Below are 15,257 nucleotides of genomic sequence, written 5' to 3' on the forward strand. Positions count from 1 at the left end.
TGGGGCCAACAGACTCTGTGAGGATGTTCTGTATCTGCCGTCTCCCTGCGCCTCCGCAAGGCTCCATGACTGTCCACACTGTGACATCTTTCCCGATCTCTTGGCCTGGTGACGGCTCAGTGGCACACACTAAATAGGAGAGAGGAAAACACTACTTTAGACTAAACAGTAGCGTGGCGTGGGGAAAAAATTAGGGGAAGCCAATAATACGTCCTTTCTTTTGGGGTAGGGGGGGTGTGGTGGTCATTGTAATAACGTAACCAGATGAGTGATTACAGCGCCCGGTATCATTTTACACACATTTGTATCATACAGATGCAGGACTTACACAAGCCTGTTATCTAACCGACAGGTCCGCACGCACTCTCCAGCCGAAACTCTAATAAGCATTCATTCACAAACTAAATCAGGAGACCTTTAACGTTTTACGTCCGGTTCGCTCCTTTGTTCCTCGCTGTACACAGCTCCAGTTTGGGCATTGGCCTGTCATCAGATTGTATTTGTTGTTGCTCCTGCTGCAGCGGAAGTTTAGTACAATTATTTTTGATTAAATACTCCAAATCTCCACCCTCCATAATTGCACTTGCTTCAGTTGCTTGCTACTTTCTAACGGCAGTGAGAGTGGTGCAGTGACGCTATCTATCTTCTATCGATTAGATTTATGATTCGAAAATTATAAAAGTAGGGTAGACATGTGGATATTATCCGACTGAACAAAACGTGCATTTACCTAACAGGTTCGTTTTCCACTGACCTTTTTTCGAGCTATTTTCCAAAATCCTATGGAGAAATCCCATTGCTATTTTATCGAGGGAAACCGAGCACAGCTTACTTCCGCTTTTTGGGACGCGTCACTGCACCACTAAATTGATGCGATTTGATTGGATTGTGAGGCAAGGGAAGCCAGCCGCCTCTGGCTTCCCTTGGCATGGCCCTGACCAATCACAGGTTGGCAGGGGCATGATGTGAGCCTCATCTGATTGGTCAATCCATCCATTTTTTTTCACCAAGGGAAGCAAATTTCGGCTGGCCTCCTCTCGCAACAGAGAGTGCAATCTACTGTTTCGCCGTAACATCTAGAGGGGCGCTGTTTCACTCTTTGTAAAATACTCAATGAGAATGGGGGAGAGACGGGCCGGCAGCAACACACAACAAAGAATTTCCGAAACTAAACGAAGTGCTTTCATTTATTTATTAAAATTATAACTACAATCCGAAAAAACAGGGGAAGCCTGGCTTCCCTTGGCCTCCAGGAGAAAACGCCACTGAGACTAAAGTATATTTCATAAATGTTTATTTGATAATATTACATCCTCGAAAAGGCAATGAAAAGATCCTTTGTAAAAAGAAAAGGCATTATCTATATGCCTTGATATCTTATAGCCTACGATTTGTAGAAAAGTAGGAAATAAAAACAAGAATCATCATACCTTCTGCATGGGCTGGTACAGTAGGCCCATCTGCAAGCAGGGGATCAGGATGGGACGGCCTCACGTTCCGCGGAGGCTCAGGATCGCTGTCCGATGACCCATCAGAGGCAGAACAAACCCAGGAAACATCACTCAGTCCTGATACTTCCCCACCATCAGACTCTGCTTCGCTCAGACGGTTTAGCAACGCTAGTGCCTCCTGTACGTTCATGAGTCTCTTTCTTTTGTCCATTTTGGAAATATAACCGGCTCTCTCTATCCATCTATCTCTCTCTCTCTCTCTATCTATCTATCTATCTATCTATCTATCTATCTATCTATCTATCTATCTATCTATCTATCTATTAATCTATATACCTATCTATCTCTCTATCTCTCTATCAATATATCTATCTTTCTCTCTCTCAATCTATCTATCTCTCAATCTCTCTCTCTATATACAGCAGTAGACAAAAGGTTTTGCTATAGCAACACGTCATGTTTATGTTTACGTGCGAAATCAATAGCGCGAGGAGCGCTGCATTTCTATGAGGTAAATATTACCCGCTGGCGGAAATAGGTATAAATAGCAATTTTTTTGGCGATTTTTTCAATCTGACTTCATATTGACAATTTTTAAACATTTTAAAATGTACCCGTTGGCGGTTTTAGTGTTAAAGCAGGGTGTTAACTAGCAATGTGGAACACTTGACTAACTAACTGGGTTTACAGTAGAGCTGGAACAGACCAGGGACCACCATACGTCAGTTTCCATGGGGAACAACATCTGTGCTTCTCCATCTGAAAAACACATCCCCTGCCACATGCCCTGGAGGTTATTACCCATGAGTACCAATTCTTAGGTCTTATCATCACCCTTATTCGATCTAAACCGCCCGCTTTCCACCACACTGTAGATATTGCATTTTTAAAGTAGGCTATGTCGCTGCTACAAATGGAAGCACTATCTCACTCCCACAACCCCCCACCTCTTTGCGCGCCCATCACATATTGAAATCTATGCAAATTCATAATAATCTGAAAATGTTCCATCAGTCCCGCTGACACTCTCCATGTCGGTAAAACCCCTGGGGAATCCCGTGCTCGGAGATTCTGAACCAGTGATGGAACTCCCACAGGGCTGCTGGGGAATTCTGACATAACTACCACGGTGACCGGGGGCTGAGGAAGAAGAGGAAAAAGGCCGACATGATCAGGAAGTGCTGCTTATGTGAGGTCATTTCAGCCACAGTGGTGAGAAGGCATGCTCATACATACCCTATTACCCTACAGTTATTTTTACAATGGCCAAAACAATTTACAATTAATTAATAATGCATAACACTATGCCAAGCTTTCTCATGAATGATTAACATTCCAGAAAGAAGGAAAGAAAATTAAACACACATTGTCTTCACCAAAAATAAACAGCACATGCTATCTGTTGAGTTACTTCTGAGCTAACAACAATCTTTGAAGTAGGCCTTAGGACACACCCGGCAGATAACCTTAGTATGGCGTATTTGCTTTGAGAGTAGAAAATGTTTTCATTACAATGTGTTTATGACCAGTCTGAGCATCAGTTAATATGCAAAACCCAGAAGAGTTCAGCAGAATGGATGGTCTTAACGTGATTGCATACTTGACTTTTCTTGTATTATCATATTATTTTTTCCTCTGCCAGCCCTTTCAATAAACCTTCAGAATTGTCAGACGTAAGTTAAAGCTTCCAGCAGCCTCTTTGTGTGTTCCAGTATTGTTGCACAGAAAAGCATTTCCATCTTACTTTCCTCCTGAATATTGTTGATTCTACTGACCTCCTGAGGAAGAAGAGCAGTTCTTACCGGTGCAACAAAAAATATTCAACTTCTACACAAGCAAGAAATAAAGTATGCAGATGAGTTTCTCCAAATTCCTCTCAGCAGCGTTCACTACAGACGAGACACATGCTTGATAATGGTATACAAATGATAAAACATGACTAAACAAGCATTTAGGCCCAACATTAAAACCATAGCTACATTAATGAAACACAATTTAAGAAGTTCATGGCAATCCATTGGAGTATTGAGTCATTTATATTGGAGTTACACCATCCATAGAGCCCAAGATCCTCTCCTGTTGTTACCGTCTCATCTGATCTGCAAATAAAGACAAATTCTCAGAATTACTCATGGAGTAGTCTTCAAACTGCAAAAAAAAGAGCATTAAATCATCGAGGAATGTCAATGCTTTCAGAGAAATTATAAAGTTTGAGTAAGAGATCAGTGGGTTTAAAAGCTTCTCATACTCACACACAGGCTTAACCGCCCGCTTTGGAAGATTTATAACAATTGTAACTAGTTTATCTTTTACTGCGACAATCATAAGGTTATGCAATTAATCAACTTAGTTTATGTGTGAACATGCTTATATTTTCTAATCAATCCTAAACATAAAAAACAACAGAGGCTGATAGCAATGTAATTAGATTTGCAGGTAGTTGGTCATAACCCAGGTATTGGACAAAGTGAAATGTTTATCTCATGCTGATCACCAAAGCTATTATGATGCATGTAAAGGGGAACATGAATGTCTGTACAAAATCCTCTGTAACAAAGTCCATAGTCTGTTATTGACACATGCTACACTATCCCGCAAATGTAAACCTAATGATGGTACTTGAGGAAGAGTAAGGGGCCATCACTAACTGAATGGCTGGGTACCAGCAGAACATTTAATAATAATAATAATAATAATAATGATAATCAATCAATCAATCAATCAATCAATCAATCAATCAATCAATCAATGAATCTTTATTTATATAGCCCAATATCACAGATGTTACATTTGTCTCAGTGGTCTTCACAGTTTGTACAGAATATCAGTATGACAATACGACACCCTCTGTCCTTAGACCAGGGGTCTGCAACCTTTTTGACCAAAAGAGTCATTTTGCTCCTTTTTCCTCAAACATTTTTTGTCTGGAGCCGCAAAACATATTTCATAGCTTGATCGCTAAGTTGTATTTATTGTTATATCAGAAAAAAACTACAGTTTTTTTTCATTTATTAGGCTATTTATTACATTATATACAACTGTTAACCTCTAATAAGAAACAAAGAACTCCTATAAGGAGAATTACAAATAATACACAGGCCTACTTTAAAATAAATTAAACACAGCACTTGGGGAGTCCTCTGCGCATTTGAAGGAAACATTTTTTTTATTAAAATGGGCCCACTTTGAAATAAATAAAACGTATAGCTGCACCCTAAAATGAGTTAAAGGTAGGGTAGGTAAGAATGGAGAAACCAGCTCGAGTGCGCTAGAATTTGAAAACACACAACCGGAAAAAATATGCCTCTTCCTTCAGACTTCCTCACAGAGCCCCTCCTCCAACACACACGAACGTGCATCATCAATGAGGGCACGAGATAAGTTTGTGCACAGATGGAAGGCTGACAGGCAGGTAGGCCATCCAGTTACTTTAACCGGGCCGGCTCAGATGATTGGTCGTGCTTTTTACAGCGCTCCGGCTTCCACAGATTAATTTTTGTATGTATTTATTGTCAAAGCATTTAATATATTCATTGCTATCGGGACGTTAAGAGCATTCCATGGAATATAACAAAAAGTGTTTTCTGAAATAAATGACATACCCCATTGAATTATGACCGAAGATTGTCAGCTGTCTTCCTCTCCCGTGTCGTTCCTCGATACGTAAAGGCTGCAGCACCTTTGACAACTTCTGTCTACATATCAAACATACCGGTAAACCAGCATCGTTTGCTGTGAAAGCATATAACTCTGTCCACACAGAATTAAATCCTGTGTTCCTCCGGTACTTTTCTTTGATTTATCCATAGTTTGCTCATCGAGCCGGGGGTCCCCGCGCGAGCGCCTCCAAGAAAAGGCGCTCGCGTGGGACCGTAGCAGGATGTGACGCATATTTTAGTTGACCTGATTAAAACCGTTTTGTTTTTTATTTATGTGTCACAGTATCACCTCAAAATACAAGATACGAAACATTTTCAACCATGCAACAAAATATAAATAGTTCTATAAATACTTTTATTTTATTTCCTTCTTATTTTTGTCTAAGCTCAAGGGAGCCAGAGCAGTGGGCTTAAAGGGCCGCATGCGGCCTGTGGGCCGCGGGTTGCCGACCCCTGCCTTAGACCCTCACATCGTACAAGGAAAAACTTCCAGAGAAACCCCACAGTTTAAAGGGGAACATGGGAGAAACCTCAGGGAGAGCAACAGAGGAGGGATCCCTCTCCCAGGACGGACAGACGTGCAATAGATGCCGTGTGTAAATTGAAAAGATAATACATTTACGACATAGGTAGACCAAATGTTTGGAAATGCATGTGTGTATAATAAGAAGATGAATCCACGGGGATGTCAGCAATCTTGTGGGAGCCATCAGGGAAGTAGTATGGTGAGAGTCAGGCAGGACCGCAGAGACAGGTTCAGCCACGACTCGAAGTCCAGGACTCAAATCCAGAACTCAGGATATAATAGAGCAGAGGTGCCCAGTACGTCGACCGCGGTCGACCAGTCGACCGCAGGGGCAATGATGGTAGATCGCGAGTCATTCATAAAAACAAAAATCCAGCTCCGTTAAAATAGACAAAACAGGTTTTGATCCCTCCTCCCTTGGCCTCCCTGTCACTTAATTCAGGAGTTTACTTGATTGACAGAAAAGCGACCTATCACTTTCCAGTCTGTTAACCCAGAATGCAAAGCGATACAAAATCAGTCAAGTGCCGGGAAAACTCAAATTAAGTTAAAGAGATAAACAAGATAAAAACAACAAAATGAGTGCGGGACCGAGGAAAAAGCTAAAAACATACCACTTCCATCCAGAATGGGAGGAAGAATATTTTTTTGTGATGTCACATTCAAAGGTTATTTGCCTTATTTGTAAAGCAAGTGTCGTCTGCCAAAGAAAGCTAACGTGGAGAGGCATTATCGGAGTGTTCACAAGGCATATGACAGCGACTTCCCTCCGAGTAGCGAGTTAAGAAAGAGAAAGGTGAGGGAACTTAAATCACAATTAGCTGGACAGCAGTCACTTTTCTTAAAGCCGACATCCACCGCAAAGGCAGCCACTGAAGCATCTCTACGAGTGAGTCACGCTATAATCAAACACAAAAAATCCTTTCAAGATGGAGAGATGGTGAAAGAAGCCTTCGTAGAAGCAGCAGACGCCTTGTTTCGGGATTACACAAACAAAACAGAAATAGTAAACGCTATCAAGGCCGTCCAATTATCACGGAGCACAGTCACACGTCGCTGGGAAGTCATGGCTAAGGATTTGACCCAGCAACTCATGAAGGACATAGAAGACTGCGAGTGTTTCTCACTCCAACTAGACGAGTCCACTGACGTGAGCGATATAGCGCAATTGTGCGTTTTTATCCGGATGGTGTTCACAGACATGACGGCGAAAGAGGAATTGCTGACAATTCTGCCAATGAAGGAACACACTCGGGGCGAGGACATTTTTCGGACATCTAAAAACTTTGTTGACAACACTAAACTCCCCATGTCTAAGTTGAGTTCCATCACAACGGATGGTGCGCCTGCGATGGTGGGCCGTTGTAATGGCTTCATCGCAAAATGCAGAGAGGATGACACATTCCCTGACTTTCTAAATTATCACTGCATCATACACCAGCACGCACTTTGTGCAAAAATGCTGAACATGAAAGAGGTCATGGATGTGTCACTTAAAGTGGCCTGTTCTATTCTGGCAAGACCTCTTCAAAGACGGCTGTTTCGTGCATATCTGGAGGATGCCGACTGTGTTCACACTGACCTCTTACTACACACCGACGTAAGATGGCTGAGCAGGGGCAATTTTCTCCAGAGATTTCGAGTGCTTCTACCGGAGATAAAGGAATTTCTCCATGGCACCAAGCTCGCGGAGTACGCACGTCTAGATGACGAGGAGTGGCTGTTAGATCTGGCGTTTTTAACAGACATTACACACATGTTAAATGAGCTGAACTTGGAGCTACAAGGGAAAGACAGAACTGTGGTTGACATGATCAGCTCAGTTAATGCCTTCAAACGAAGACTGCATCTGCTGTGTTCAAAGCTGCAGCGCAAAGATTTGGCCAACTTCAAAAACATCGCCTCTGAGCTGGAGAAGCAAGGGAAGGACAGCGCGCTCCTTGACAGTGTGCGCTACACAGAGCAAGTCAATAACATTACATCTGACTTCGAGAAATGCTTCCGAGACTTCGCTTTGCTCGAGCCAATCGCCACATTCATGTGCTATCCGTTTAGTGAAGACCATGATATTGATTCGCTGGCCCAAAACATCGGAGCAGTGTTTCATCTGAACCCGTCTGCGCTGGAGGATGAGATGTTGTCGCTGCAGGCCGACATTCAGTTAAAGGCGCGTGCCCATGCCGGACAGTTTTGGAACTTATTCAGGGTTGAAAAGTATCCAAACGTCAGAAAATGTGCCACCTCACTGACCTCACTCTTCGGCTCAACTTATTTATGCGAGTCAGCCTTCTCCCAAATGAAGATAGTGAAGTCGAAATACCGTTCCCAATTAACTGATAAACATTTGGAGGCCTGTCTGAGACTAGCCATCAGCAGTTACTGTCCTGATTATGCAACATTGACGGACTCCATTCAGTGCAAGTCATCAGAATATGGTAGGGACCCACCTAAATATATTGAATTGTGTTTTGCAGCATTATATCAGGACCATGGAGAGAGGTTTCTTACCCTGCTTGTTTTTATGTGTTTCTTAACAGGGAAATGAAGGGACAGTCAGCAAGAGAAGGAGAGAGAGAGAGAGATAGAGAGAGAGGGAGAGAGAGAGAGAGAAATAGAGAGAGAGAGATAGAGAAATAGAGAGAGAGAGAGAGGAGAGAGAGAAATAGAGAGAGAGATAGAGAAATAGAGAGAGAGATAGAGAAATAGAGAGAGAGAGACAAATAGAGAGATAGAGAAATAGAGAGAGATAGAGAGGTTAACATGCCTTTTTGTTTTATGTATTCATGTATTTGTTTCTGTTCAAGAACCCAAATAGAGTTGTTGTAGTTATCCCAAGTATAAATAAAACGTGTTATTCAGCCCCTTGCAATTTGGGATTTTATTTTTGGTTGGTAGACCTCCGTGAGCTGGTCATTTCAAAAGTAGCTCACCGGCCAAAAAAGTGTGGGTACCCCTGTAATAGAGGATCCAGGACACAGGACCGCAGCAACAGGATCAGCCATGACTCAGGATCCCGGCGTAGATGTAGACACAAAAAAGAGATTTGGGGGAAGCTGGGTTATTGGGAACATGAGAGTACACAGGTACAAACAGACAGAAAGACGAAGTAAGGTCCCCCCCGACAGTCCAAGCCTATAGCAGCTAAACTAACGTGTCAACATACATGCACTCCCTTAGGATAGGTTGAGGGAAAAGGGTAGCAAGTAAGAAGTAAGAAACAGAGGTGGAGATGCACACGCAGGGAGAAAGGTCCCCACTGGAACCTGAATTGGAATTGGTTAGAGGTAAGGAGTAGGTCTGTGACCTATTAATAATAAAGCTTTATTTATATAGCACTTTTCATATAGCAGGTACAGCTCAAAGTGCTTTACAAAAAGACACACATCACAAATTAAAACCAACAACAAGAAATTCCCCTCAGATCAGATGTGTATTCCCTTTTTGAAAACATGCAGCATGGCAACATAACATAGTGTTTTAACGGGTGAAGAGACAAGGAGGTAAAAGCTCTGATGATACAAACAATAAAATGGGTAATGATTCCTCTTGGAAAAAAGACAAAAGACAAAATTAACCGATACAGCAAAATACAAAAAACTATAAAGTAGATCAAATAAACATATGCACAATAAAAGAATAATAATAATGTAAAATAAAAGAATAATGATAATAGAGGCATAACGATTAAAAGCTTAAATTACCACCATAAAAGGACATTTCGCTGATAAAACTGTTAAATAATAATAAGGTCAAACCTATGAAACCTTTAAAATAAATGAAACAATATAAAATTAAGTAAATAATAAATACTAAAACTCAATTAAAAAATATGTGTCTTTAGCTGTTATTTATAAATGTCCACTGAGTTGTCCTCTCTTATGTTTCCTGGTGTTCCACAGTTTGGGAGCGTAGGGGATAAAAGCTGCCTCATTTTATTTTTGGGGACTTAAGGGACCATATTTTCTTCCCGCATCGGAGGAGTAAGCTGATTCTGTCCTGAGAACATCTCTACAAGGTAAAAGTTATTTAAAGGTTTTTAATGTCATCAAATGTTCGTCATAGTTACAGGTAATCACAAGACACATTGTTTGCAAAAAGCAGAGTTCACATTTTCCGTTACAACGAGCAACATAAATACAGCTGTCAATTTGTAAACATTGTTATTCATTCACTGGTGTTAGCTAGGATAAAGCATGAAAATCATAAGGTGAGTTTATATTGATTGACTTGTGTTTAGCATGTTTTTTTATACTGTGAGTATTTGTAGAGCGTAAGTCCGGCAGTTGCTTGATTTACAATATTCAAAACTATGAACCTTGCCCAAAGTTATGCACATTAAACCGAGCTCATCTGATGGATGAGCTTGGCATGTTTGCATGTCTATAGGCTACGTCTTGTTTTAAATTATTGTTTCATGTCTGCTGTCAGGCGGTGTAGAACTTTACTGCGTCGGTCCGGCTCTGCATGTCTACTCTTGTGCCGACTTTTAAGGGCGCTGATGCAGGTTGTAGGCCTACCTTACGTTAAGCGACCATCTTTACCCATTTAAGGTGTTGATTGTTAAAGATACAATATTGTCTGTGGGACCGCAGTGTTTTCCCTAAAAAACTGTGTTTATGTCTCTGCTTTGATCCGCTCTGTGTTCATGTAAATACCGTAAATACACACAGATCAAAACAGAGACACAATATTGTGTGGGGGGTGTGTCCCGGAAAGCGACACTTGATACTGGAAAGTGGAGGATATTAATGATTGTGTTACATTTTAGCAGCGGTGCACATACCATGAATATGGGGGACATGCCGGACAGATCAAGTAACGGTTACGATCCACCCGCTGTGAAATGAACTTATCTTCCATATTTACCGTAGGCCTACACTTGTGTTTACGGAAGTTGAGATGTTTCTCGGTTGTGATTGGTTGTTCCTCGTCACATAACTAGCGGTGTGCGCTGCTGCAGTGCACGTCTCCATCGAAACCAATGGAAATGAGCTCGCAACGCTGATGTGTATGGCTCCGTACAAAGTTGTACTCATTGCATTAGTATCGGCTACTGTAGCTTTTTACACTGGAGGCGCCCATCTCGGCCGAAGTCTGTTCATATTAACCTAAAGGTACATAATTAAATGGTAAATGTCGCCTTTAAGGAGCAGAACATTTTGGTTTTATTTGTGTATGAATAATGAAATAATTTAAAATAGGTTTTTCTGTGATAGGTAATTGGTGTGGAGAAGATTGACCTCAGCCTTGCTTTGAACATTGTTCCAAAGGCTCTGTAGTAAATGGTGAGTATTCAAATGTTTTGTGTGATTTACTTGACTAACTTAAACTTGATCTTTAACTAATTGAAAACTGGTATTAGTCTGACAATTTCTGAATATTTATTCATAACATGTAGGCTTACATACTGCAAACATTGCAGGGATATGCACATTTTCTGATTTATTAGGCAAAAGTTATTCAGAAAGTGAGAGGCAAAAGCCAAACATTCTGCGATAAAGCCTCCTTCACAAAAGTGATAATGTTTTTTTTGTTGAAATGGCTATAAGGGTGTTTCTTATATGTAGTCTTATATTACAGTAATATTTATTTTAAGTCGCTTTGGATTTTTTTTTTTTTAAATGTAATGTAGCCTGGTTGTTCGTACTTGTTATAAAAAGTTATTCTCACTATAGAGCCAAAACAGGAGTAATGTGGTCCCTTTTCCGTGCTCTGGTCAATACATTTTGAATCAGCTGAAGCAACTTAACTGAGTTTTTGGTAAACCCTGATAATAAAGAGTTACAATAAGCTAGCCTTGAAGTAACAAATGCATGGACTAGTTTCTCTGCAGCGTTTTGAGGCAAACACACAACTAAAATCATAACATCATTAGAAAATGAAATGATTTCATGTTTTTTATGAGTGTGATATTTTGTTTTCTTTGATAAATGCGGCGTTTACGCGTATAACAACCCTGCCCTCCAATCAAGATTTCTCTCTCAGCTGGATGTGCTATCTGACAAACTTCTGAAGGTTTTTGAGAAGAGAGGAGGACAGATAGGCTAGCGTCTGAACTGTATTATGTCAAACATGACTCAAGTAAGAATTAATTTTAAGGAAATTATACATCGAGTCAATAGTGTACACATTTCATTGAGCAAAATAGATTATTTATTTTCTTATTCCCCTTCACTTGGTTGATGATGTCGATTTCGACCCGGATTGTCTTTTCAAGGGGTTGTGTGTGCACCTCAATGAGGACCCAGAAAATCTGCTGAAAGAGTTTGTGGTCAGTAGAAGTAATATTTGACCTTTATTTTTTTTTGTTGGGCTTTAAAATATTTATTTATTGAAACACCACATAGGATATAGCTTAAACCCTAAAGTATGTGAACATCCCTGTTTTTTGTTTAATAGCCAGACTACACTGAAAAGCTAGAGGGCTTTTAATTTAAAACGGATACAGGAAATGAAACATTTTTTTAATCAGGTCAGACAGGAGTATATCAGATAACAAGGAGGCTTAAAAGTACAGAAATCTGACAACATGTACTTGTTAAACAAAGGGACTTAGTAATGGGTATATATATATGTATTGATTTGTTAGATCTCACTCTGTTCCTTTTGTGACTGTGCACTCTGTAGGCAGAAGATGAAGACGTCATTCTGCGGTCCATTCAGGGGATTACAGTGGGACTTTATGTTGCCAAACACAATTCCACCATGAGACCAGAGGACAGATGAGACCAGAGGACAGATGAGACCAGAGGACAGATGAGAGCAGAGGACAGATGAGACCAGACGACAGATGAAACCAGAGGACAGATTGTCCTGGAAGGCCAACAGGTAGCCTACTAACTGATGTGGACAACATTGCATTAGTTGCTACCATGCTGTTTGGACTAATTTATGCAATAAACCTGAACTACCCCCCTAAACTGAAGTGCACGTTCGAAGTGCTCCAGCTAATGTTAATGAAGCTAGACGGCAACATGCTCTCCAAGAAAGCCCAAGCGTTTAAAAACAAACTATTTGAGTGAGCTGTTGCCATGGACCATTGTGCACTTTTACAACATTCATACTGGACTTTCATCGATACAACTGTCTTGCACTTCCTTTGCTCATGCTTTTTTCTTGATTTGCATGTTTCAGAAATGTGGGTTTTTCCTGGGGTCATGTGTTTTCAGAATGTACTAATTGCGCTACTTCAAAATGTCAGTTCTTGTTTTTATTTGTAATACTTTCTTTAGTGCATATGTGGTGAGAAACCAGGCCCTTATTATACTTTCATGTATTTTTCCAAAGCAATGCCATTGCCTTTTTGCATTAAAGTGCCCTTTCATATTAGCAGGTTACTATTTAAATAATGGATTTGCAAGAACATTTCCTTTTTTCAGCTAGGCGTTGACGTTTTCTGTTAATTGTTTACTATGAATGAGTTACAAAAATAAGCCTTTCTTTGCCATTTGGCCCAATAAACCTTTATTTTGGTCGGGAGAATAGTTTCCTTTAAGCTTCCTTGCTGTGTTATAACACAATAATGTATATGTACATGCATCACAAACATTTTCTATTTATTAAGTTTCTTTATTTTCAATGTATTTGTTAATTCTCCTGGGGCTGCATGATGGAAAAACCAAAAGATCATCTGGATGTGTGGTGGTTGTTAATATTGTTTTATTTTTTGAGAAAAATACGTGAATGTTGTTCAAAGAAATGTGATGTCTTTATTGACTATTTGTTTTAAAATGTTACGATAAATGCTGTAGATATAAGAGATTATGATGGATCCTGTAGAATAATGTACGACATGCCTCTATTCACATGAAATAAATAATCTTATGTACCCCTTGAGCACTAGGTAGATTACACAGAAAACTATAGTAGTTTAAACAAAACCTTAATGTGGCTTTAACAGGTACAAATGAAATATACTGAGTATATTAAAAGCCTAAAATGAACATAAAAAGTCATGTTGGTTGCACATAGAATGTTAGAAAAATGAATATAGAATAGAATGAATATACCTAATATTAAAAAAATATTCACATTAACATAAAAATGTCATGTTTCTTTTACATAACATAGTTGTGTGTCTCTAACATAATGGAATAGTTTTGAGTTAAATATACTGAGCATATTAAAAGCCTAAAATGAACATAAAAAAGTCATGTTGGTTAAACATAGGGTAAATGAATATACCTTTATTAAAGGAAATATTCAAATGAACATAACAATTTCATGTTTCTTTGACATAACATAGTTGTGTGTCTTTAACATAATGGAATAGTTTTGTGTACACATGTTTTTAATATGTGCAACCGATGTCCATGTTAAAATCATGTTAATCCAACAGCCTTTTTTTTCAGTGGTGCTCTGTAAACCAGTAAAAATATTGTAAAATTAATTCTAAAAGAAACTGGCAAGTCATGGCAGTTCAAAAGCTGATGAGTTATTTATTCTGGACCTAGTTAGTGGAGTGACATCACCATCCTTAGAGCCCTGAATGGCTAAAAAAGGTTACTAAATCATACTTTGGAAATGCTAGTGATTCAAACAAACGCCCCCACATGCTCCTTAGCAGACTCAAAGCCCTGAGACCTTTACTTAAACGTATTCAACTACTTCTTATGTCCTATAGTTAATATTGAAAACACTCATATTCTATTGCGCTGGGTTATACCTTCAGACCTACTATACTATTTAGTCGATATACCCTGCAATTTGAACATTGTTGTGTTTACAATCAATATCATTCCTATTTCCTCCGATGCAGCTACAGTTTATTTTGTTAAATGTTCCACTAAAACATTAAGTCTGCATTCTGAAGACGTTTTGTTTCAAGTGTAATTTGCATTTATGTCTCTCCTCAGCATCCCTTCCATACTGAGGCACACTCATCACGCCTGCACCGCTTTGTGTTTTCCCACAGACACAGATGGGCACTGTGGGGGGAGATTTCCAACCGTGAGGGGGTAGCTCAACAGGCCAGGTGTGGCATGAACACTACACCCTCTTTGCCTTTGGGCTGTGCCTCTTATTGAAACTCCCTTGTTGTGGGAGTGCCATGAAGCAGTGAGAAGCAGACAACGCTTGGTCTGAAAAATTAGTGTCATCAGCGTCGCAGCATCCGGATTAATGAGAACCCGCGGTGCTGAGCCAGGCAAAGGCTGCTCATTTGTTTGGGTACCCATCTCCATTAAACAGCAATAAGGGGAATTCATGAAGCTCCATCAGAGCGTGGGGGTGCGTTGGAGAAGCCTGCGTGTAGGGATTCGCAACGCTCAGTAATCTCAGATGAAATTAAAAAGCCGTGGACAGCTGCAGAAAAAAACTCTCACACTCTTTTTTTCCACCTTACTTGCTTCTTTCATCTTGCAAGCATTGTTTCCAGGCACTGTTTCTTGGCACTGCTGCTGTCTTGTTTCGGTGCCAAACAAGGCAAGTGATAAAGGATAATGTCACACACTATGCAGGATATATGGAAAAGTTACAATGTGCCATATGGAGCCGGATATACTGTAGAAGAAAATGATAGTCATCAACAAAGCAAACAACTGTTATTGTGTTTCATGTTCACATTTATTTACCGTCTTTTACTTGATGTGCTGTGGCTATGGAAGAAAAAAAAACATGTCT

The 15,257-nt window shown here is 40.0% G+C and overlaps 1 long non-coding RNA gene across 1 annotated transcript in view; it reads left to right on the forward strand.

Annotated features, from left to right (window-relative positions):
• Positions 1-13,235, forward strand: part of LOC307030768 — a 174,417-nt gene extending 161,182 nt beyond the window's left edge. The window contains exons 2-3 of the long non-coding RNA XR_013805783.1: positions 10,853-10,921; positions 12,264-13,235. This is a non-coding gene — a long non-coding RNA (uncharacterized lncRNA). The remainder of the gene's footprint in view (positions 1-10,852; positions 10,922-12,263) is intronic.
• Positions 13,236-15,257: the final 2,022 nt, after the last annotated feature.

This window comes from Notothenia rossii, assembly GCF_949606895.1.
Source record: "Notothenia rossii genome assembly, chromosome: 2".
In the NCBI taxonomy this organism is placed as follows: Eukaryota; Metazoa; Chordata; class Actinopteri; order Perciformes; family Nototheniidae; genus Notothenia; species Notothenia rossii.